This window comes from Alligator mississippiensis, chromosome 1 (genome assembly GCF_030867095.1).
Source record: "Alligator mississippiensis isolate rAllMis1 chromosome 1, rAllMis1, whole genome shotgun sequence".
NCBI classification, from domain to species: Eukaryota; Metazoa; Chordata; order Crocodylia; family Alligatoridae; genus Alligator; species Alligator mississippiensis.
In genome coordinates this window covers 205,509,359-205,531,795 of record NC_081824.1, presented here as the reverse complement: position 1 = coordinate 205,531,795, position 22,437 = coordinate 205,509,359, and the positions used below count along the sequence as shown (strand labels likewise).

Genomic DNA, 22,437 nt, shown 5'->3' with positions numbered 1-22,437 from the left:
CCAGGGATCCTGATTTACTTTTATTTTAAAAAATCCTCAATTTTCAGTTAAGAAAAAAAAAAGAGTAACCCCAAATCCACATTTTTCTGTGATTTAAATGAAATACCACCATACATGTGTATGTGTATGTATATATATGATATTTCATTTTAATTGTGGAAGAATTTAGACGTGGAGTTACTCTTTTTTAACTGAAAATTGGAGGTGTTTTTAAATCAGAGAAAACCAGGATCCCTGTTCATCACTCAGCAACTTCCTCCAGGCGAGAGCACCACAAACTGAAGCAAGCTACCCACAGAAGATGATCATATGCTGGCCAGATGTCCATCTTCCTGTGTGCATTCCTGGGCCACAGTGTGTGGTAAGCCTTTGTTTGCCTGCTAATTGTCATATGCTGCTACTGTACATCGATTAAAGTTATCCAAGTTATCAATGAGATACATTGTGATTGGTCATTTCAGGGTTGTTGCACTCCACCCACAATTGAGTATTGGCTGCTGATTCCTAAAATCAGGTCAACAGTTTTGTGCTCTAATTCTGCTCTTTGTTTGATCCCCTAGGGGGCACTATTTACTGTAAAAGGGCTGTCTGGTCCTTTAATGTGTAATCACAAATGTGTGAGAATACAAGAGGTGCAAGAGTTTTCCTCATAGGCACTTTATTTGAATAGTTCTTCTTTGGCTGTTGTTTGTTTTCATGACTAGCTCCATATGGGGTTTTGTGCTTTTAATTGATTGATTTTTAACTGGTTAGATTTTTTTAGTCTTTTTCTTTTATATAAAAGGTTAATAAAAGTCAAAAAGTCTCTGTCTGTCTGTCTCTCTCCTTCTCTTTCTTTTCTTTTTGAAAATCAGAAAAAGGAACTATATTATCATTAGCTCAAGCTGAAAGAAAAATAAATGTCAGTGTGATACTGAAAGTACTTAGGTACATGACCTGATGTTCTACTGATCTGAACAAAGCATCCATTTAAAACTTTATTTCAGGAATATGTTGGCAGAAAGGTGTAGGCAGCAGTGAAGGAAAAAAAAGGGGTTACAGAGGAAACAAAAGCTTGAAAGGTAATGTGTTCAAGAAAACTATCTCAGGATTAGAGCTGATTCACCAACCAAATTAATTGGAATAAAATGTCATTAATAATACAAGCAAGTTGGTTAAAAAAGGCCTAATTAAAAATGCATAACTAGCCCAGAAAATTAGAAGTGGTATAAGAAACCAAGTGTTGAAATGAAGCTGGAATGAAAAACAATGACTTCCTTATCAATAAATTTTGTTTTTAAAGCTAATAAAGAATGTAAACTACCTTATGCACCCCATGAAATACAATGGTTATTAAAAACTGGATTGGAATTTCAAAAAGGATTGGAATTGACTTAATTCTATTGCCACTGAAATTAGTAAGGGTCTTGCCATGGACCTCAACGTGAGCAGTTTTAGGCTAATGTTGTTGAAGTGCAGAGAGAGACAGGGCAAGATTTTCAAATGTTCAGCACCCTATAGCTAGCTCCTACTGAGAACAGTCAGAACTGCTAGGTATTTAAGGATTTTTCAAATTCAGTTTGTAGTTTATTACTATAATGACCTATATCTGCATCCATATTATCTTTTGATATGAAACACTGCATTTATGGTGGGAGTCCTGCAAACAGTATCATCTTGCTATAGGTAGACAAGGTTCTATGTGATATCTTTTATTAGACCAACTAAATAGCTAGAAAGTACCTGTCTGCATTTTACCAGCTGCATTCTATCACCAGTTCAACATTCCCCACTTCCCCTCTCACCTACATGTCTCACACCTATTCTCTCATTCCCTCTGATCCTCACTGCCACACATTCATCTTTTCACAGACCTGCATTTTGGCTTCTATTCCACCCAGGAGAGCGCACACAACACCAGCAGACTCTCCCTATGCCTGAAGAAGGGTGTTTGTGCCCAAAAACTTGAAAAGAACATTTTTCCAACTATTTAGTTCAGGGGTGGGCAAAATACGGTCCAGGCTGGATGCTGCCCACTAGGCCATTCTATCCAGCCTGTGGGGCCCCTAAAAAATTTAGAAAGTTAATATTTATCTGTCCTTGGTTCCTGTATAAGATGACAGAAAACAGGGGCAGTAGGACCCAGAGGAAGCCCTGGCAGGCTCCTGCAATAGCAGGGCCTGCCTGGCCCTGCCCCCCTGTGCTCAACCCCCTACTGGGGCTTCTGGCCTGGGGCCATGTGGTTCCTCGGCTGCACCGGTGTGGGAAACTCAGGTACGTTTTGGGGGGGAAGGGCAGGAGAGGACTGTGGGCAAGGAACAAGCTGGTGCTGAGTGCAGGGAAAAGTGGCCTCTCCTCTGCTCCATAGTGGGGTGGCTGCAGCATAGGGTGCTGGCCATGGGGTGGGGGAGGGGCTGCTTTTCCCTTCACTTGGCACCAGCTCGTTTACTGCCGGTGAGCGCGTGGTTGGGGCTGTGCACTGCTCCCTGCCTGTACTGTGGGGCTGAGAGGGGCACTGAGAGTGACCAGGTGCGGGAGCCAGTGGGAGCATGGGGCTGACACCATTATCCTGGAGTCAGCGCTGGCAGGACCCAGAGCAGGAGTACAGGGGTCCTCCTGGCTGGCAGGGGCTCTATGGAGCTGGGCCAGCTCCCCCCTCTCACTGGTGGTGAAGCCAAGCTCAGCTTCACAGACCCCTGCCAGCCTGTGTCCTGCTCTGAGCCTGGAACAATGGTCCCAAGATGGTGACCAGGGGGTGAGGTACCTGTCAAGGGGCAGGGCTACCCATGTAGCCCTTGGCAGCTTGCCAAAACTGGGTAAGCAGATCTCCACCTAAAATAATTGCCTGCCTCTGATTTAGTCAGTCTAATGGAAGATACCACATTTACCCAAGCAGCCTTGTCTGCTTATGTCCTTAGACCAACATGGCTACAACCAGCAACCCATCTTGCTATAGGAATTTTGTTTGTGATTTGCCATGTAGCACGCTTTCCTCTGACTTAGTATCAATCTTATGCTGCAGAAAGGGAGTACTGTGAACTTAGAGGCACAATGCTTTTTGGAGGAGATGTAAAACTAAGGTTCAGGCCATTTTTGTTGTTTTTAACTTAGAGTCATATATGTACATGAATCTTTACTTGTCATATGGAAACATGACACATCTCTACTCAGACTTCAGGATTTAGAATGTTAGAATGGGCAAGATACATTGTAAACAATTCCTAGTAAAGGTGGAAGTTGTAGGGCAAAACTAACTATTGTAGAGATAAATTTGCTAGGTAACAAATATTACAAAAACACACTGCAAAAATGTTATTTAATAAAATCGAAGAATATAAATAAAGAGATGATTGATTAATGTACAAATCAATACTTTAAAACATTTTGAGAGAAAACAGGACATTTCAAGAAACAAATTGAGCTAGAAAGGCTAGGATGCAAGCAGATGAACTAGTTACTTCAGGGTAAGCATGTGCACATTGGCAGTTAGCATGGCGCAGCTGGCTTAGGGTAAATTCTTGTCTTCTCATTCTTCTACCCTATTACATTATTCATTTGCCCTTGGCTACTGTACAAAACCCAGTGCGGTTTAAAATACCTCTGATCTGTTTGGGCTTGTAGACACTATTGGAATAACAAAACATGATGATAATTTTAAAAGTTTTTAAAACATATGTTCAGCCCACAGTGGGCTAGAGAAAAAATCTCAGATGCACATTGTGGTGCCCCCAGCTGGCACTGTAAGTGTACTCTCACTCCCTGGTATGGGCCCCTGACTCTCCTGCCTCAACTGAAGGGAAGAGTTCAGTGGTGTTCCTCTCCCTGACCTGAAGATGGATTACTCACTGGCTCACTGCAGTTGCTCCTGGGGCTCCACCTCCCCCACACCCTTTCCAAATGCCAACCATGTGGATCGCCTTGCCGCCATGCCAAATCCTGGCTTTGGCTCATCAAATGCTCTGAGGAGTCTTCGCTTCATCAGACCCTGGGTGTAACGTGCCTACCTCAGGGCCAGAGTAGATTAGGCTGGTCGCGTCTCCTGTGGGGGACAGCCGACCATGGGCCTCTATCCCAGGGGCTGAGGTTTGTTATAGCAAGATTAATTAGTTAATTGCACAATAATTACTTTTTAGGTGTAGCTGGATTAAATTTACTCATGTCATGTGGCTCCTTCTCCATCCCAGCCTGATTCCTGGGTAAGTTTTCTGTGGCACTGGGGTCCCTGGGCCCTCCTCCAGGAGTGGGGTGTGTCCCTGGGATTTTGGCCCCTGTGGGCGCACCTTGCTGCCACACATCTAGATCCCAACCATGCCCATATTGAAAGGGAAAATATACAGATTTGCAGGAGGGAAGGGATTTCCAGCTGAGCTTAATGAAGTCAGGATTTAACTCCTAGTAGGATGAATGGCTCCAATTCCAAGCTCAGAAATTTGGATCCAGATTGCATTTCAAAGCCATCTGAGTTCCACATTCTGGAATCTCTTTGCATTCTATCTTCCAAAAAAAATCATTTTATTTACAGACAAGATTGCACGTACATTAGGAAAAACTGATAAATTGCTCTTCCCTAAACCATGTGTAGTCTAGTGAAAGTACTGTGTGGTTTTGCAGCAAAACCCCCAGTTTTTCTTTTTTTGTATTTATTTTAAAATGCATTCCCTCCCCTTCCCCAACCATTTCTTACTTTTTCTCTCCCTCTATATTCCCTATAGATAAGCATAAGTAAGCTAAGATGTAGGATAAGCTTTAACATTTTATTTTGGGTAGTAAGTTTTATTTTTCTCTCCCCTCTTTGCAAGTAAGTTCCCTGATATTTTGATATCAATACCCACTGTTTTATAAGTGATAATTATTATGTTTGTACTGCTTTTATATTGTGTGACTACTGTTTTAGGCCTATATATGTAAGTTAGCGTAAGTCATGTCAAGTTTCCATTTTGTATGTCAAGCCTCCATCTTGTGTCCTCTGCCCGGGCATCCCCTGTGTTGCAACTGTATGATTCATGTACCCCTCCGATGTAAATTGGATGAATGAGAGTGATTGGGAATGATTGAAATACAATGGTAGTAGGCCTCAACTGAATGGCCTGTAACGACTAGGCCATCACCTTGCTTTGATTCATCCAGGAACCACAGACCTCACCCAGGAACAGAAACAAGAACCCAGCATTTGAAAGTCAAAAGACCCTGCAGAACCAGCAACTCTCACCATTACAGACACCCGAAACTGCACATCCCTGCATGGAGCACACATGCTCAGTACGCCAGGGACTGACCCTTGCCTGGGCATGCCTCCTGTTACTAGGGTCACACATGGTCTGCCCCTATAAAAAGGGGCAGTGAAGACAGACCCAGTGGGAATTTCATTTCTATCTGAACCAGACCAGCTCCATGTCATGCTGCCTACCCACCTCAGAGGCCTTGCCAGCAACCTGTTCTGGACAACACCAAGCTGAAGGAGACACTGGCCATTGAGGACCAACTTCCAGCCTGGGATAGGTAGAGATCACCTGCACATTGCCTATTCCAATTTGGACTCTCTCTTTCCTCCCAGACTTCAGCCCCTGCATCAAGCCTCTTTAACCCCTGCTGCCAGTGTGTGTGTGTGTGTGTGTAGGAACCAATAAGATATTGTGTCACCATCTTCCCTATTCAATAAAACCACTGTCATTTGTAACCCCGACTTGGGTTGTATGTTACTGAGCCCTGGTACCTTCCCCATCTTAAATTCCTGTCTCTCTCTCTCTCTCAGCTTCCCCCCCACCCTGCCACCTTTTTCTGCCACCTCTCAGCTCCTCTGTCCCTTCTCTGTTCCCCTGCTGCAGCCTTTTTGTCCTGTTGCTTTCTGCCATCTCTCAGTCCCATTCCTGCCATCCACTGCCTTCTTCCCACATCTTTCTGCAGCCCTTCCCACCATTTCTGCCACTTCTAGCTTCCTGGCCCTGTTTCTGCTGTCCACTGCCTCCTTCCCATGTCTTTCTGCAGCTTTTCCTGCCACTTTTAGCCTCTCAGCCCCACTCATTTCTGCCTCCTGCTGTCTCTCCCCATCTCCTCTTTCTCCTCCTTCTGTTCCCAACCTTTCCTGCCCCTTTCCCCCTTTCCTCTGTGTTCTTCAGCTTTCCCCCACACCCTCTCTAGCTGCTCATTCTCCCCCACAGTTCTCCGGCCTGCCACCAACTTCCCCGCAGGTTTCCTGGAAGCCAGAGCCCTTCTCCAGCTCCCGGCACCCAGCAGCCCCTCCCCTGGTTCCTTGAGCCAGCCCCCAGTTTCCTCTGCGCCCTATTTAGCTCCCCTGCATCCACTGTCCCAGTTTCCCTCTCCTTGCTTACCTTTTGGCTCCCCTGTAGCTCCAGCTTCAGTCCCAGCCTCTGTGCCAACTTCTCTCTGGCATCACTCCCCTGTTCTGCAGGATTTGGGTATTGTTCTCTAATCAGTTAAGGTCAATTAACCTAAAGTAATCCCCAAGCCTCAGTTCTTCAGCCCAGTTCTCTACAGTCTACAGGTTCTAATCCTGCTCCTGGTAACTTTCACTCTCTACATTTCCACTTTCTTACCTTAACTTTTCCCCAGGTATCCCAAGTATACCAAGCACATACATACATGCATACATACATACACATCACAACACCCAAGTTAGGAACTCACCTGTCTACATGAATTAGTGATCTGTGTATGTGTATTAGGTGTGCAGGAATTGATAATTGATTCTGGTCTAATTTCTTTTGGGCTGTATAGTGTGTAGGTGCTTGAATTGATGATAGGTATGCATTTGCCTAGGCTGTTAATTGTGGATGTGTATGTGCCTGGATTGGTAGTGTGCGTGTGCACGCCTGGGGGGGGGTACATGCACCTAAAGTGTGTATATGCACCTAGTGTGTGTGTGTGTGTGTGTGTATGCGCCCAATTGATTTTTGAGTGTGTGCATGTGCAACTGTACACCACAACCTCCTGTGTAACAGTGCAATATTGAGATCCTGAGGGTTGGCCTGGCCCCACAGGGCAACAGTTTTTGGGGAAGTGATTATTGCTTTTTCTTGATTTGAATTGGGTGTTGCTATTTTGGGATGTTGTGCTGTATCCCTGTTGACTTAAAAAAAAAATGTGCGGGCTACTGCAGAGTACTATAAAGAAGACACCTCTGCATTAAATCTTCCAGAAGACAGTTTTATTGGCAGAACTTTCTGGCTGTCTACTGTCTCTATAGTTACTATAATGTTTGTAGATATTTGTCAGGTATGTTTGCTTGATCACAGTTTATGGGCTACCTAGAAAAACCTAACTTAGAGGAATAGACTTAGTTCACTGGTAGGACATTCTCATAAACATTTTGCTCCAGGCTATATAGGTTCGCTCTCTGTCCTTTTCCAATCACTATCTCCATGACTACTACAAATGCAAGCCAACAGTTCTGTGTGTATCTGTAAAAGTTCAAGGGAAACAATGTGCATGTTTGTGCAGCAATACATACACATGTGCATGGATTAATAAGAAAAGATTGATCTTAGTGTCAAGCGCTGTCAACTTAGATCAGCTCTCTCTGCTTTCATTGGAAAAGTCAATCCATTTAAAGGAAAATCATAGTCAAGACTGTTTTTAAGACAAGTAATTAAGAAAACAATCAGGTTATTTAAGCACCAGGGAACCAGTCTTGGCTCATATCTTTAATTACCACATTTTCTTATGGCATTCTTTCAAATTAAGGAATAAAAACCAATGTTTACCGATCACTGCTTTCTCCAGTTTTCTCAAGAAGGGCAAATTAAAATATCTCACAGGATTTGACACTGAATTAATCTGAAACCCCAGGGTATTTAAGGATTTGAAAGCAGGTGAATTTATCTCCCATTTCTGTAACAATATTTTGAATAAAATTGGGGATTTAAGTCAAAGAATGAAATAGTCCTTGATGACTGGTACTAGCTTTAGTATTAACTTTATTATAGCATCCTCCAAAATTGGCTGTAGCCTTTGAAAGCTCATGCTTCTCTGAATGTGTTAGTCTACATGGTACCATCCTGACTTTATTTTGCCTTTATTTTGAGGGAGAAGAATGTTCAAGCTACAGAACTATGGTGACACAAGGACGAATGTTCATGAACTAACCATGAAGAAAGTTAGTTGAAGATTAGAAGAATGTCCTAACAATCAGAGAAATTAGGATCTAGAATGGAAGTAGTAGGGGTACTCCCTCTTCTACTCCTCACTGGATTTAAAATCCAAAATGGGAATAGGCAGGGTCTGCCCAGCCATTGATTCTAATCTCCTGCAATTGTAAGTAATCATTTACCCAATAAATACATGGAAGAGATTGTATGACATGGTGCCTGCTTTAGGAAGGGACTGGACTTAATGCTCCAAGTGTTTTCTTCATGGAGAATTAAGTATATTAAATCCTCACGTGGGCAATCTGAATAATGTTGTGGTATTCCTGCTAAACCGAAGAATGTTGTGGGGAGAACATGATATTAACTCCATAAACATTGCTCAGAAATGAACCTTAGTCCACATAGAATGCAAGATATATCCCGTATGTTCCATTTTTTTAAAACTTTGTCATTCTTATGGCAAAGTATGTACAATTAGGGGGTCAGGCCCATTGCTGTCCCTAATTGTAGTTGTTTTGAAGTCAAAGGACTGCTAGGAAAAAAAGGCTTTTGAAAAATAATGTATCACTTGTAAAACAAACACAGATCCATTGACTCTGTTTATGAACCTCATATTTTGTCACTAGCTGTACATTTTTATAGTTGTGGACACCTATTATTTTCATTCTGGAAAAGTGCTAGTTTAATTTTAGTACATCCTTTTAGTCTCCAGTTGTGACTGCAAGGTTAGTGCTCTGTAAACTTCATTAGGGTGATGGTGTGCTTTCCAGACAGATGACTCCTCTACTGCAATTTAATCTTTTGTTTGCATAGGTCCCAAATATTTGTCTGGAACTCTGTAGCTAATTAACAGGTGAGATAATATACCGAATGCATGTAATTAAAAACAACTCTTTATTGTAAGAACCTAGTCATACTGAACTGTTTTAAATATATATGCAGATTAATTAAAGCAAACCATATAATAATTTAAATTTTAGCCCATAAAATATCATTTATGCTAACCTACATTTCTGAGTCTGTCTGTGGGAATTATTTGTAACTACTTTTTTGAGATTAGGAGGGAGGGTGCTATTCTCTACTGAACCAAAGGCTCCAGGCACTGAATAGGCTCATAATTCTTCCCTCTTCTGATGTTTTGCTAATAACATTATAACAGCATAAACTACACCTTAAGCAGCTTCCCCTTTGCAACTACTGAGCCTGTGCAGTAAATTCTAATGCTCAGAGAGCTGCTCTCAGTTTATATTCACAAGCAGTTAACCAGATGCACCTGCCACAGTGAGTCCGCAGAGCTCAATTAATGCCTCCATGTGGAGTTACAGCAATTGTTAATAAGCTGGGCCAACAGAAAAATCCAGGTCCTCTGTTACAAAGGTGAGTTTTTATGCAGATGTAATCAGCTAGATTCTGGTTACAGCTGATTGGTTTTACACTGACAACTATTTTTCCAATGCTATTAATTCTGATTTAAACCAGTGTAAAAAAGATCACAATTAGACCTTAAATACCATTGAAACTGCTGACTATAAAGCCCTTTTTATGGATTGTCATCCTTCTAAGCATACAACTACTAGAAGGAAGGAAAGATTTCCATGCATCAAACTTTACACCTGGAATCAAACATACAGTCTAAGTATAGTCTTCAAAAGGGTGCACTTGGTATGCCAGTTAAACCATCAAATATGGCAGGGATAGGCAACCTGGCACACATGCCAATTAGTGGCATGCAGAGACATTTTCCTTGGCATGCCAGGAGGTATGCTGAAGAAAACATTTGAAAAAAAAATGTTTTTTTTAAAGTGCTGATCTGGGCTCTGTGGAGCAGCCACAGGTCCCAGTGCCACCGCAGGCACTGTAGGTGGGGTGCAGAGAACACAAGCAGGGATGCAGTGTGTTCTGCTGACCCTGCCCCTGTGTCGATGGCGGTGCTGAGCGCTTCATGAACTCAACCATGGACATGGAGCTAGGGGTAGCAGAATGCAGACTGTGTTCTCCTGCCCCCCGCCCCCAGTGCCTGCTGTGGTGCTGGAGGGGAGGGGAAGGGAAACTAGCAGCAGTGGTGGCAGCCACCGCCTTACATACCCGATGGCTACACCACGTGGCCACATGCCTGCATTGCTGGAGGGGGGGTGGCTTGGCTCTGGCATTTGGTTCACTGGGCACCCCTCCACCATTGATTAGTGGAGGAGCTGTGCTTGAGGCTCACTCCTGATTGGCAGGGAGGTGAAAACTGCAGTTTTAAACTTGGCGCCGTTTTTGCCTTGCCACCACTGATTGGCTGAGGGGCCCCAGCAGACCCATTGCTTGCTGTTGAGCAGTGGAGGGGCAAAAACAGTGCCATGTTTAAAAGTGCAGTTTACACATTCCTGATGAATCAAACTGTAAGCAGGGTGGGCTAGGGTGGCCATCATAGAGGACAGTCTATGAAGAAAGAGAAAAATAGAGCAGGCCACTGCAGGGTACTATAAAGAAGACACCTCTGCATTAAATCTTTCAGAAGACAGTTTTATTGGCAGAACTTTCTGGCTGTCTACTGTCTCTATAGTTACTATAATGTTTGTAGATATTTGTCAGGTATGTTTGTTTGATCATAGTTTATGGGCTACCTAGAAAAGTCTAACTTAGAGGAATAGACTTAGTTCACTGGTAGGACATTCTCATAAAGGTGTTGGGTTTCGTATCAATAGGGGACAGAGGACAGAGTACAGTAGCAGAAAACTGGAATGTCTTCTATGATGGCCACCCTAGGGTGGGCAGGCCCTGGAGGAGACTGACCCCAGGCACCAGGTGATGGGGGCTGGGAGGAGTGGGGGAGGGCCACCTGGTGTGGGGAGCTGGTGTTCATTGCAGCACGGGAGTCTGAGTGGAGGCAGGTATGGGAGACCCTCAGCCAATCAGTGGCAGGGAAACAAAAATGGCATCGAGTTTAAACTGCTTTTTGCCTCTCTGGTGATCAGAAGTGAACCACAAGTGCAGCCCCTCCACCAATCAGTGTTGGGGGCAGGGGGTGCAGGGGAACCTGCAAAATTAAAGGTGTTGCCATGCAGCCTACTTCTTCCATGAATTTGGTATCTTTTTCTTTCTTTTCTCTCTTTTCTTTCTTTTTCTTCTTTTTCTCTCTCTCTTTTTTCTTCTCTCTCTCTTCTTTTCTCTATTCATTTTTCTCTCTCCCCTCTTTTTTCTTGTCTCCTCTTTGTTCCTTTTCGTTTTTTTCTTTCCCTCTTTCTCTTTCTTTTTTCTCTCCTCTTTTTCTCTCTTCATCTTCCCCCTCTTTTTTCTTATCTTTTTTTCTCTCCTTTTTAAATTTTCTTTTCTCTTGTTTTTCTCTCCTTTTTTTTCTCTCATCTTTTCTTTTTTCTTTTTTCTCTTTCTTTTTTTCTCTCATCCTTTTTTCTCTCTCTTCTCTGTTTCTCATCCTTCTTTTTCTTTTTTTTCCTCTTTCTCATGACAATATGCTTAAAGAATACACAACAACACAGGTAGTATATGAAGTTTTATTTATTGTCACCAGGTTTAGAATTTTTAGAAAGCCTGGTATTTACTATAAAAAATACAACCCAACACTTATGATTATTAATATGCAGTGCGTCCTGACATACCTCCCCACCCCCAGCCAAAAACATTGCCTACCTCTGGCTTATGGATATAATGATTTTCATATGCAAATATTAGTCTTGCCTGGTCTATTTTGGAAGTAGATTTAAATATTTGAATAATTCCTAACACTGTTAGTATGTTAAGAGGCTGCACATATTTATGCTAAAGTAGTTTGGTTTTTGACAATCTGTCCATTCAGATTTATTTATTTATTTATTTATTAGTTGCTATTTTTATTATGTTTGCAACCTCAAAATTAGCCTGATTAAAAAATGCAGGATACTTGTTTTCTGTGTTAAACTCCCAGTAGAACTGTGGAGTGATTCATGCCAAATGTTAAATTTAGTATTTCTGCAGATGCCTAATGCTACAAGCCTTCCTCCCACCTGCCCCCAATGTTTTTAAAGTTTGATCTTGCTGAAGCTACTTTGTACAAAAGATTGAAACCGTATCCCAATAACCACATTGTAGATACAGTGGATTCTTCTTATTGGAATCACTTTGGGAAATGGTGATTTGATTCTATTAACCAGCTGATTCCATTAAATGGAGACCTGTTTTTTTAAGAGCACAGATACTTGCTCCTCCCCCACAGCCCCTTGGCTATGCTCATGCCTCTCACTCTGCCCCCACAGGCTCCCCAGCCCTGCCAGAGGGGGCCCCCAGCTGTTAGGGCTATGGGGCCAGGGACCTGGGTCTGCAGCCCCCTTCCCCTGGCAGAAAGCAGTGGCTACTACAGTGGACTGGGGCCCAGCTCCTTACCTGCTGCTGCCAACTGCAGTGCAGGGGCCCCATCCAGCTCCCTGGCTCAGTGTGCACTCCTGGTGGGGCAGTGGGGGGACCCATGCTCCACACATCTGTGGGTAGGGTTGCAGGTGGGTGTGGGCAGTGAGGGTAGTGGTGTGGGGTTGTGCCCCTCAAAACTACCATGCACGGGGCATGGGGGTGCATGGCCAGGGAGCCCGGACCCTGCTCTTTCGATTAGCTTCCCCTAGTCCTATCCCACTCCCCTCTGAGGTCTCAGCCCTGTCCAACTCTCTCCCTCCCTCCCTTCAGGGGCTATATTCTTTCCCCCCAGCCCCCACTGACATACAGAAGCTTCTCTCCAGGCTGCCTGGGGCCATGTGCATACCAGTCTCTGGCTCCTTTACTATTCATTCTGTCCAGGAAGAGCACACCCCAACTGCAGATGATTCCTCAGCCTGACAAAGGGTTTTTAAACCTGAAAGCCTGCTGAGAAAATGTTTATCCAGCTATTTAAGTTGGTCTAATAAAAGATATCAGATTCACCCAAAGAACCCTGTCTGCCTAAGTTTTTGGAAGTTTTCTTATGTGAAAAATAATAATAAATCAACTAATGAAAAGTAGATAATTTTGGTTAAAAAATAATTTATTTGAAACCCTATTTTTTATCTCCAAAGGTGAGAGAATTTCTGATCAATCTTGCATACAGCATACCACATTAAGGTAAAGAAGAACATGGGTCATAGCTGTATAAATGATTATACTGTTACTTAGGTATGTCTGGTTCTATGTGCTGTGTGTTACAGCTTCAGGCACCCATTTTAGAAATGCACGTTTCTCCACTGTTAAAATTTCATTTGTCATCTTTATTGAAGCTTGTCTAGGACCTAGCTTCTAAAAAATGTCTTAACTTTTGAATGTACTATAATAATATTATGCCTTTATTTCTTGGTATTCTTATAGGCTAATCTATAATATCTTTATGATTCACGTCAAAGATATACTATAAAATAGAGATTAGACACCCAGAGAAAAATATTCTGAAAAATTTAGAAAAAAGCATAGGGCATATCTAATATTTTAACACATGGTATTTTTTGAACAGCTATCTAATTCCAACACAACCTTAGCTGATAGCTAAAACTGAATGACATATTCACAATGACTGATTTATTAAATGGATTTAGGCCTAATTGGAGTTCTGGATTATTGGTAGATAAACGATAATTTCACCAAATATGTCAATTGTTTGAATTTATTAAAAAATCCTTCATAAAAACAGATTAAAGATTGCTTTTGAGTATTTTAGTGTTGGATGTTTGAAATGTTAAATTCAAGCCATTTTGCTTAATATACGATGACACATGGTGTCACACTGTGTACTTGATGACGTCATTTTTGTACAATTGCTATAATTTCTATAGCCAGTAATAGCAACAAATATTGTACCACATTATTCAATGGGATTTGATATTGTAAATGAGGGTATCCATATGAGAAGGGTTAGACCCAACTCCCCTTCAAGCCACTGAGGATTTTTTTCAGCCAGAGGCCTCAACTAGAAATTCCTGGCTACCAGAGACTTCTTTTTACCAAAGAACACTTTTTTTTTTCTTTATTTCCCATTCCTAAGCCCTATGCACTATAGTGCCAAATTGCAGCCTTGTTTGTGGGGAGAGAAAAGCCCATTATAGTACTCTGTGTACATAGGTTTGGAAATGCCAATGTAAAATGAACAATATGGCCAACTCAGCTAAATCTGTTGTAAATTACATGATTTGGTATTTTTATTTTTGTAAAGCCCCAACTCTTAGATCACATGCCTGTGAGAATGTGAGCTTTCACTAAGAAAGTAAATTTCTATTCCAAGTGATTGTGATGAGGTTGAAAATGTAAAGCCTAAAATCTCATAAAACAGGTTTAAACTAAGATGAAAATCTATTTATCACAATTTAAAAACTCATCATTTTAAGCCAATCTTTTTTTTCAAAATTAAAGATTCTGTTACTGTCATTTTGAATATATTTAAATATTTCATTTCAGTTTTCATATTTTTTTTAATATTATAAATAGTGTAAGATAATATTAAAAAGAACAAAGTCAAACGAAAGTATATCACCATTATCTACTTCCACCCTATCAAAACAAAATGTTAAAAAAGATATGTCTGGAATTAATATGTCCCATAAAATTTTAGATTTTACCTCATCAGTCTCTTCCAATGACAACTGCTCTGTGGGGAAAGTTCCAGCCCCTTTTTCCATTATTTCCTGTCCTAGGAAATGTCATGTTAGGCATATGCTAGTCCCATTCTGGCATCCTAGCCCAGTGTGTCTTTTTAAACATTTACTCTATTTTGGATCTCTTTAGGTTCTCTTTTCCTTTTTGTTAAGTCTCAGGCTAAAGACAGTTTAAGATTCCTTTCCATCAAGAAGCTACTGATGAACCAGAGCTGCCCCCTTCACCTCTCCTTGTTGCTATTCTTGAAATCAATTGTAGCACACATACAATCCATTCTACTGACAAAAGTTTTTGTGACAAGAAACTAGATGAGTACAAACTTTAACCCATTTTCATCACAGTTTTAGGATAAAAATTTCTTAAATCTTTAAGGGCTAGACTTGGGTGTCAATATTTTATGTTCTGACTTAAAATAAATCAACTGAGCCACGTTTCTTTTTTGTCATTGTTAAAGTATTATTTTGCTAAGCAAAGCAAGCTTATTGAGAGTACATAAAAAATGTACTATACTATGCATTTCCCTGGGGACAATTTATTCATGATTCCCATTCATCTCATGACAGATTTTGTATCTAAATATAGAAATAATGTGTAACTATGTGTGCTTGGGAATAAATAATAATATTATTTAATACTTGTACAGTTTGGTGTATGGGGTATCAGAGTGGGGTCAGGGACCTCAGTTTTGTCACTGAGAGATACAGGGAATGTTAGTAAGTTAATTAAGTCTATCTTTTCAATTACAACTCTGCTTTTTGGGGGTACGCAGCCTGAGATGCTTCTGTGTCAAGTTGGGCACCCAAAATGATGTAGCTCAGGTGTACATGGGTTTGTACTTCTCTCTCCAATTGAGGGAATTATTGGCAGGGCAGTGTGCTGTGGAGGGACACAACAGCCCAGTGGCCATCTCCATCCCCTATGGAGTCAGGTCCAGTCAATCAATTACTTAACTATATACAAATGTATTATTGCAACAAAACCATTAAAGGGTAAGGAGATATATATATGTGTGTGTGTATATAAAAAAAAATCTATGTACAAGTTTACAAGATCATAAACCCTGTAATATATATATAAACCCTATAATATATATATAAACTGTGTGTGTGTGTGTACATATATACACACACACACACACACGACACCCAGTTTGGGGGGGGCCTCCCCTGTTGGGACCCTCTCTCCAGGGTAACTTACTACTACTCCACAGTCCTTCTCTGTCCCTGCCGGGTTTCCTTGTCGCCTGACTCTGCTGCCATCATCCTGGCTTAGGGCCACAGGCACCGGTGTGTGTAGTGGATGTGTCACCTTATGCTAGGGGTTGGAGGCCTGGACAGCCTTGTGCAGCACTGGGGCTTGGTCTGTTCCTGGACCACCTGGGCTGTGTCGTCTGCACTGAGCTGCTGCCCCATGTCACAAGGTGTAGACTTGAGCCACCTCAAGCGGCTCTCACCCTCCATGCAGTGCCACCTGCACTGAGCTCCCAGCCTTGTCCTGGGGGTTGAGAACCTGAGGCGCCCCAGGGGCTTCAAAGATCCTGCTCCCTGCACTGTGTCTCTGGCCACATACCAGAGGTTGCAGACCCGAGCTGCCTCATGCAGCTGCCAGGGTCTGGCTGCCATGTGCCGTACTGCTCACCGAGAACCTAACCATCCCCTGCTTCTCACTGATGGAAGTCGTCAGGGGCTCTTCCTGGGCTACTGCTTTGCCCTGCTGAGCAGCTCTTCTCAGCTCTTCTAAGCCCCACTCTTCTCTCTTCTCAGTCCCTGACGCATCTGCCCCTTGTGCTGGGTGTGCAGCTCCTTTTATATGCTCCAGGGTTCTGCCCCTGAAGTCTTCCAGACCTGACAGTTTCCAGTCTTCAATCAGGTCCGGGAGAGCTCTTCTCCCTCTCCCCTCAGAAAAGGGGTGTGATGTTATTTCTCTTGCTGCCTCCTGATTGGTGGATGGGCTCCACCAATCAAAACAGCAGGATTGCAAGCCTGGGATTCAACCCAAGCTCTGAAAGGTAAGCCTACTACAATGAGTATATGGATATCTTGATGATGATGGTTATAACTTATCTATTTCCCTCCTATGGAAAAAATACAAATCATGATCCTTATCCTCTTCTGTAATTCTTTGACATCTAGAAATGAAAAGCATTTTGCAGGAGCGTGGTATTGTTGTTACTGTTGTTATGGTATAGTACATTCCAGCAGGTTCTGAAAATGCTTGTCAACTGGTAATTAATAAAAATTACAATAGTATTCTGAGATAGGTAGGGCTTAGTGAATTCTTGGATTCAAAACTTACTCATCACTAGGAAAACAGCAGTTATTCTTAGTTTACTCATCCTGTTTGAGTCAATGAGAAATTAATCAATCTATCAACAATGCAGTTGGGCTTAAGAACTATTCTAGTTCCAAAATTGAGTTCAGACACTCTCATCTTGTAAAATAATGATCAGCCTGAATCCTAGACGTATCCTGCACTGGCACTTAATTTAGCAGGCTCAGCTCTCAGACGCTCAAAACAGATAAGTGTGGAGAACAAAAAAATTGTCTGCTCCACTGAGGGCTTTTTCTCTTTTATACGGGACAATAGAGGAACATTACCTTCCATGAGATTATAAATGAACTGCAAAGTTCATGTTTTCACTGCTGGGCTTGGTAGCAGAAGAATTTTCCTCTTTATTCAAAACAAAAACCCCTCTTTTGAACTGTTATGAGCATTGTTTTTGCTTTCAATATATATCTACACACACAAATTGAAACATACTTCAGCATATTTAGAGGATGATGGAAGACACTGCGGGGTTACGGTGGACAGTAAACTGAATATGAGCCAACAATGTGCCCTTTTTGCAAAGAAGGCTAAAAGCATATTGGGCTGTAATTATTGGCAGTGTTGCCAGCAGATCAAGGGAAGTGAATATGTGGCACTGCTGAGACCACATCTGAAATGCTGTGTCCAGTTTTGGGCCCCAAATACAGAAAGGATATGGAAAATTTGGAGACAGCCCAGCAGAGGGCAACAAAAATGGTTTTGGGGCTGGGGGACATAATTTATGAGGAGAGGCTGAAGGAATTGAGCTTATTTAGTCTGGAGAAGAAAAGACTGAAGGGGGAGGAGGGGTTAATAGCATTCAACTATCTAAAGGGTGGTTACAAAGGAGATGAAGCTAGACTGATCTCAGTAGTGTCAGATAACAGAACAAGGAACAATGATCTCAAGTTGCAGCAAGGGAAGTTTAAGTTATGTATTAGGAAAAACCTTCTCACCAGGAGGTTAGTAAAGCACTGGATTAGGCTACCTAGAAAGGTGGTGGAATCTCCATTCTTGGAGGATTTTAAGATCTAGCTAGACAAAGCCTTGGATGGGATGATCTCGTTGGGGATGGTCCTATTTTGAGCAGGAATTGATGGCCTCCTGAGGTTCTTTCCAACCCTCATTTACTATAATTCTATATCTTCCTCATTGTGCTCAGCACCTACTGATCTATGTCAGTCACATGCTACTTTCCATTATGGCATTAGAAGCAAAGCTGATGGCTATAGGAATATAGATTAGACCAAGTGTGAAAAGTATTTCTGCCTAAATGCCAGTGACCATGGGCAGATCCAAGATTTCATAAAGCAGGGTATAAGAGCAGTGACCTACACTGTAGGGGTGATTGCAACTCAGTTTCTAGCTTCCTCCTGGCTCCAGAACCACTCCTGCTCCACTGAAGTCAGGCTACACGTGGAGCCAGGCCCAGCTACAAACAATAGTGGCAGCAGACAGGTTCCCTTCCCCCATGCCTACTCCTGGGCTGGCAGGAAACACTGGGGGACAAGGGAGGAAGGACTCGCCCACTGCTGCTGCTGTCCCTGGCTGGGCCTGGCTCTACATGGAGCAGGTAGTAACTGTGCTGGAGCTCCCCTTCTGGCCCCTACCCCCTAGAGCAGCCAAATACAGTGGCAGTGGTGGGCACAGGAGGGTAGGAGAGAGGAGGGGAGGTGCTGTTGAGCATGGAGGGAGGGGATGGGGACTGTTTACTAAATTTGGGGACCTAAAAAAAAAAAATTCTTCCTGTTTCTTCCTGGTTGCCCAGGTGGTGGGGGGAGGGCAATCCTTGCCACTGCACTCCCATTAGATCCACCCCTGTTTGTGACCGTATTTCACTTTTACTGTTTTTAAATCTTTTATTATATCTTTTACAATGCTGTACAAGCATATTTGAGAGGATTCACTGACTTAAATACATTTACCCATATGAATTAATTCTCATTTCCTCTTGAAAGAGAACTGAGAATTGGCTGTTTTCCTCAACTGAATATGGTGTTCAAAATTATTTGGCTAACTTCTTAAACTCAGTGTATTGATTTGAAAAAAGTGAAGCTTAAACCTAATATCGGGGTGTCTATATGTGCAAATGCTGCTCAATGGGTTTACTCCAGAGTAAATTACTCCCTGTCCCTGGGAGCTGCCTAGGAGCTCTGAAGTAAATCCACCCTGGGCAGGCATCTACATGTGAGTGAATTTGGGAGCAGATGTGTTCCCACCCTGCCCTGCTACCCTGTAGCAGTGAAGGGGAGCTGTAGACTCACCCTCGGTGGTAGCCCAGGGGCTGGCAGGGAGCATGGGGCCAGGAGACAGCTGTCTCCTGGTGAGGGCTGGGAGATTACTCCCTGCCCCTGGCAGCTGCCTACTGATGGGGCAGGGGGACATTATCCCCACCCGGGCTCTGGTGGCAGAGCCCACCCAAGCAGCAGGCAGCTCCTGGGGGCAGGGAACAATTTCCCACCCCCTGGTGTTTGGCTGACTGGGAGCAAATTTGCTCCCAGTCGGCCATCTACACGTGCCTTACTAACTACTCAGCAGTTAATTTGCTACTTGCAGTTGAAGGTCTGCATGTATAGATAGTGATGCTTATTACACAGTAACTTGCTCTACTGCACAGTAGTGTCTCATGTAGATACACCTGCAGTGAAGGCTCACAGGTCAAAGCTTTCACAAAAGTTCCAAGTTCACAAATTCAGGGTTGCCCTGTTCTTGATATCTGGGTTGTATTTTTTGGTTTTGATTAATCACATTTAATCTGCTCCCTAGTTGAATGCATGAACAAGTACTGCTGCTACAACTACTTGTCTACAACTACGTGTTTGATTACTGGGGCTAGTAAAACCAGATAACACAAAGGTCAGTGGAGTGTGAAAAACAACATAAACTTGGCCTACATATATTAATTAATATAAGGTCCCTGGACCTGTTAATCTTTTTGTTCTGTTTTTTTTTTGCAATGAGCTTGGGGTCCTATGGGCTTCTGCACATTGTGGGTGGAAATAATAAAAATAAAAAGTTTATAGAAACATTCAGTTATCAAATGGGTTTGCTGTGCAGAAGTGCTTATCACTCAGTTGATTATTTTTTGCTTGTCTTGATTTCTAAGAGAATATCAATTTCTCAGGTTTGAAAATTCAACCATAAAATTTCTTTTAACAAATTGTTACTGTCATCTAAAGTGTTCTCTAACAACAGCAACAAAAAGAAATCCAGTCAATTGTTATAAACAAAGAGAGCCAGTAATTTTTCTTTCCTTAAGGAATGATGTTTTAAACCAAAAACAAAAATAACATAAAGTATACAAATAACATAACACTTCCCAGCCAAGAGTTTCATGACCAGGACTGTGAATACTTTGTTGCACAATGGGACCAAATATTTTTTAACAAGCTGCCATACATATTGCATCAGTGGTAATAAATAGCTTGTCTGTAAAATAGCAACAAAAGAAACATAAAACATAATAGATTGTCTAGGGGAAATCATGAATTCTATCATATTTTGGAAGAATACCAAATTCCAGTGTTGCCCCATGAGTTTTAAGATGAAATTAATTAGTTGCTTACAGCATATAAATGTTAGCAAATCTCAGGATTTAGGCCAAATAATTAAGGTCTGGAAATACAAATATTGTTAAACTGTGTTGCGTTAAGCAAAAGTAAGTATGAAAAAGAAATAGGACTAAACGTTTGAAGACTACAAGAATACAGAACTGATGCAGGGAGTTCTTGAGAAACAAGATAAAAGTTCTGAGAAATTTAAGACTCAGAACTGACGTGGAGTTTTGGAAACATGTTTTGGTTTGCAGTAGTTGCAAAATGAGCTAACTACAGAGCTTGTGTTGTTGTTAAGATGAGTTCAGGCCCTTGCTAAGGTAATGTTGTATACAAGCCCACTTCTGCTACCGGGCTGGGGCCAGAGTATGGTCGGTGCCCTAGGCTGGAATAGGGTCAGAATTGGAAGGTAAGCAGCTATGGAGGAGAGGCGGGGTGGGAGATGCTGTGGTGGGGGAAGGCCCAGCAGGGAGCCAGGCACCAGTGGGTGCAACCATAGGGGCAAATAGCACGGGAGTGAAAGGATAGGTTATAGGGGATCAGGCAGCTGGCAGTGGCGGGGAGCAGGTGGTGGAAAGGACAAATGCCAGGGGCCAAGGTATGGAGGGAATGACAAGGGATAGGGGTCAGGCTGCTTGATTCTTGCCTACTGCTGGTCTCTCTACTGCCAGGATGTCCCCCCGCAACCTGTCCCCATACCTTCTTCCCCATACTGCCTCCCCTGTGACCTGCCCCTCTGCTACTGCTTTCGCTGCTGCAGGGATAAATTTTAAGATGATCCTTCAATTAGATTCTATACATGGAAGATTATAAAAAAATATTGTCTGTGTGTATTAAATTCAGAGTCATCTTGGATTTGGGTAAATACGGTATTTTGAGATCAGGGTCCTCAATCTGAAGTACCTGATAAACCCATACTTTGCTTTGCTAATGTGATGTATTGCCTTTAAAATTTGCTATTCTCTAATTTTGCCATAGTTGCAACCTTTATAGACATCTTTACTTAGCACTTGGATGTTATCTAATAAAGATTTTCTGAGAGGTCTTTAAATGTCAGCATTGTTGCTCTGAAGTGTTCCATGTAAACATTTTTTTTTATCTGAGGTCAGTTCATAAGCTGAGCCTAGTAAAGTAACCGCAGCGTAAACACTTAGACTTGGCAGCTGTTGTTGCCCATTTTTTATGTGGTATTGATTGAGGTGGCTGTCAGTTCGCACTTTTCAGAGTATAATTGGTTCAGGCGTTTAGCCGACACAGGTTAAAATACGCTTGCACTGAATCTTAATTTTTGAGGTTATCATCCAAGAATAATGGCTGAAATTATATTTAAAAAATGAAACCAGAAATTGTGGGGACTAGTTATGTAGAAAGATGTGAAATCTGTGGTGAACTTCACAATCATGGAGTATATGAAGCCTTGCAATGATCTTGTGTGTGGAGACCAGGCTTTCCAGTTTTCCTCCCAGGTAACCATTCTTAAAATCTTTCTTCTACCTATTGGTGCAAACAGGGTGTGCATATGTGTGCGTACACATGCGTGTGTGTGTCAAAGCGATGCTTAAGATCAGATTTTAGCTGATGCAGTTCTGACAAGCTTCATCTACTGCTGAAGATCTGCCCCTTCATGTACATGTCTGTAGGTAATTTAAATGAAATCTGAAGACAGGACGTTGCATCCATTTAACAAAAAGCAGACACAGGTTGCTATATGCATTGTTTCCATCCACCAAAAGTTAATGAACATGAGAATTCCTGTAGGATTATTTAATGTCAACTTTTCTGTTAGTCTTTATGACCACCTTCAACAATTCACTAGGGCTATTACTCTGGTATATAATTCTATAGGATTTTAAATAACTATAGAATTATACTGTTCTATTTATTGAATTCCATAGGCTTTTCAGTTT

The 22,437-nt window shown here is 42.1% G+C and overlaps 1 protein-coding gene across 1 annotated transcript in view; it reads left to right on the top strand.

Annotated features, from left to right (window-relative positions):
* The window catches only part of LOC109286452 (uncharacterized), a 167,176-nt gene extending 158,125 nt beyond the window's left edge, over positions 1-9,051 (top strand). The window contains exon 9 of the mRNA XM_059719237.1: positions 8,022-9,051. The gene's annotated coding sequence lies outside the window, so the exon portion shown is untranslated. The remainder of the gene's footprint in view (positions 1-8,021) is intronic.
* The last annotated feature ends 13,386 nt before the right edge of the window (positions 9,052-22,437 follow it).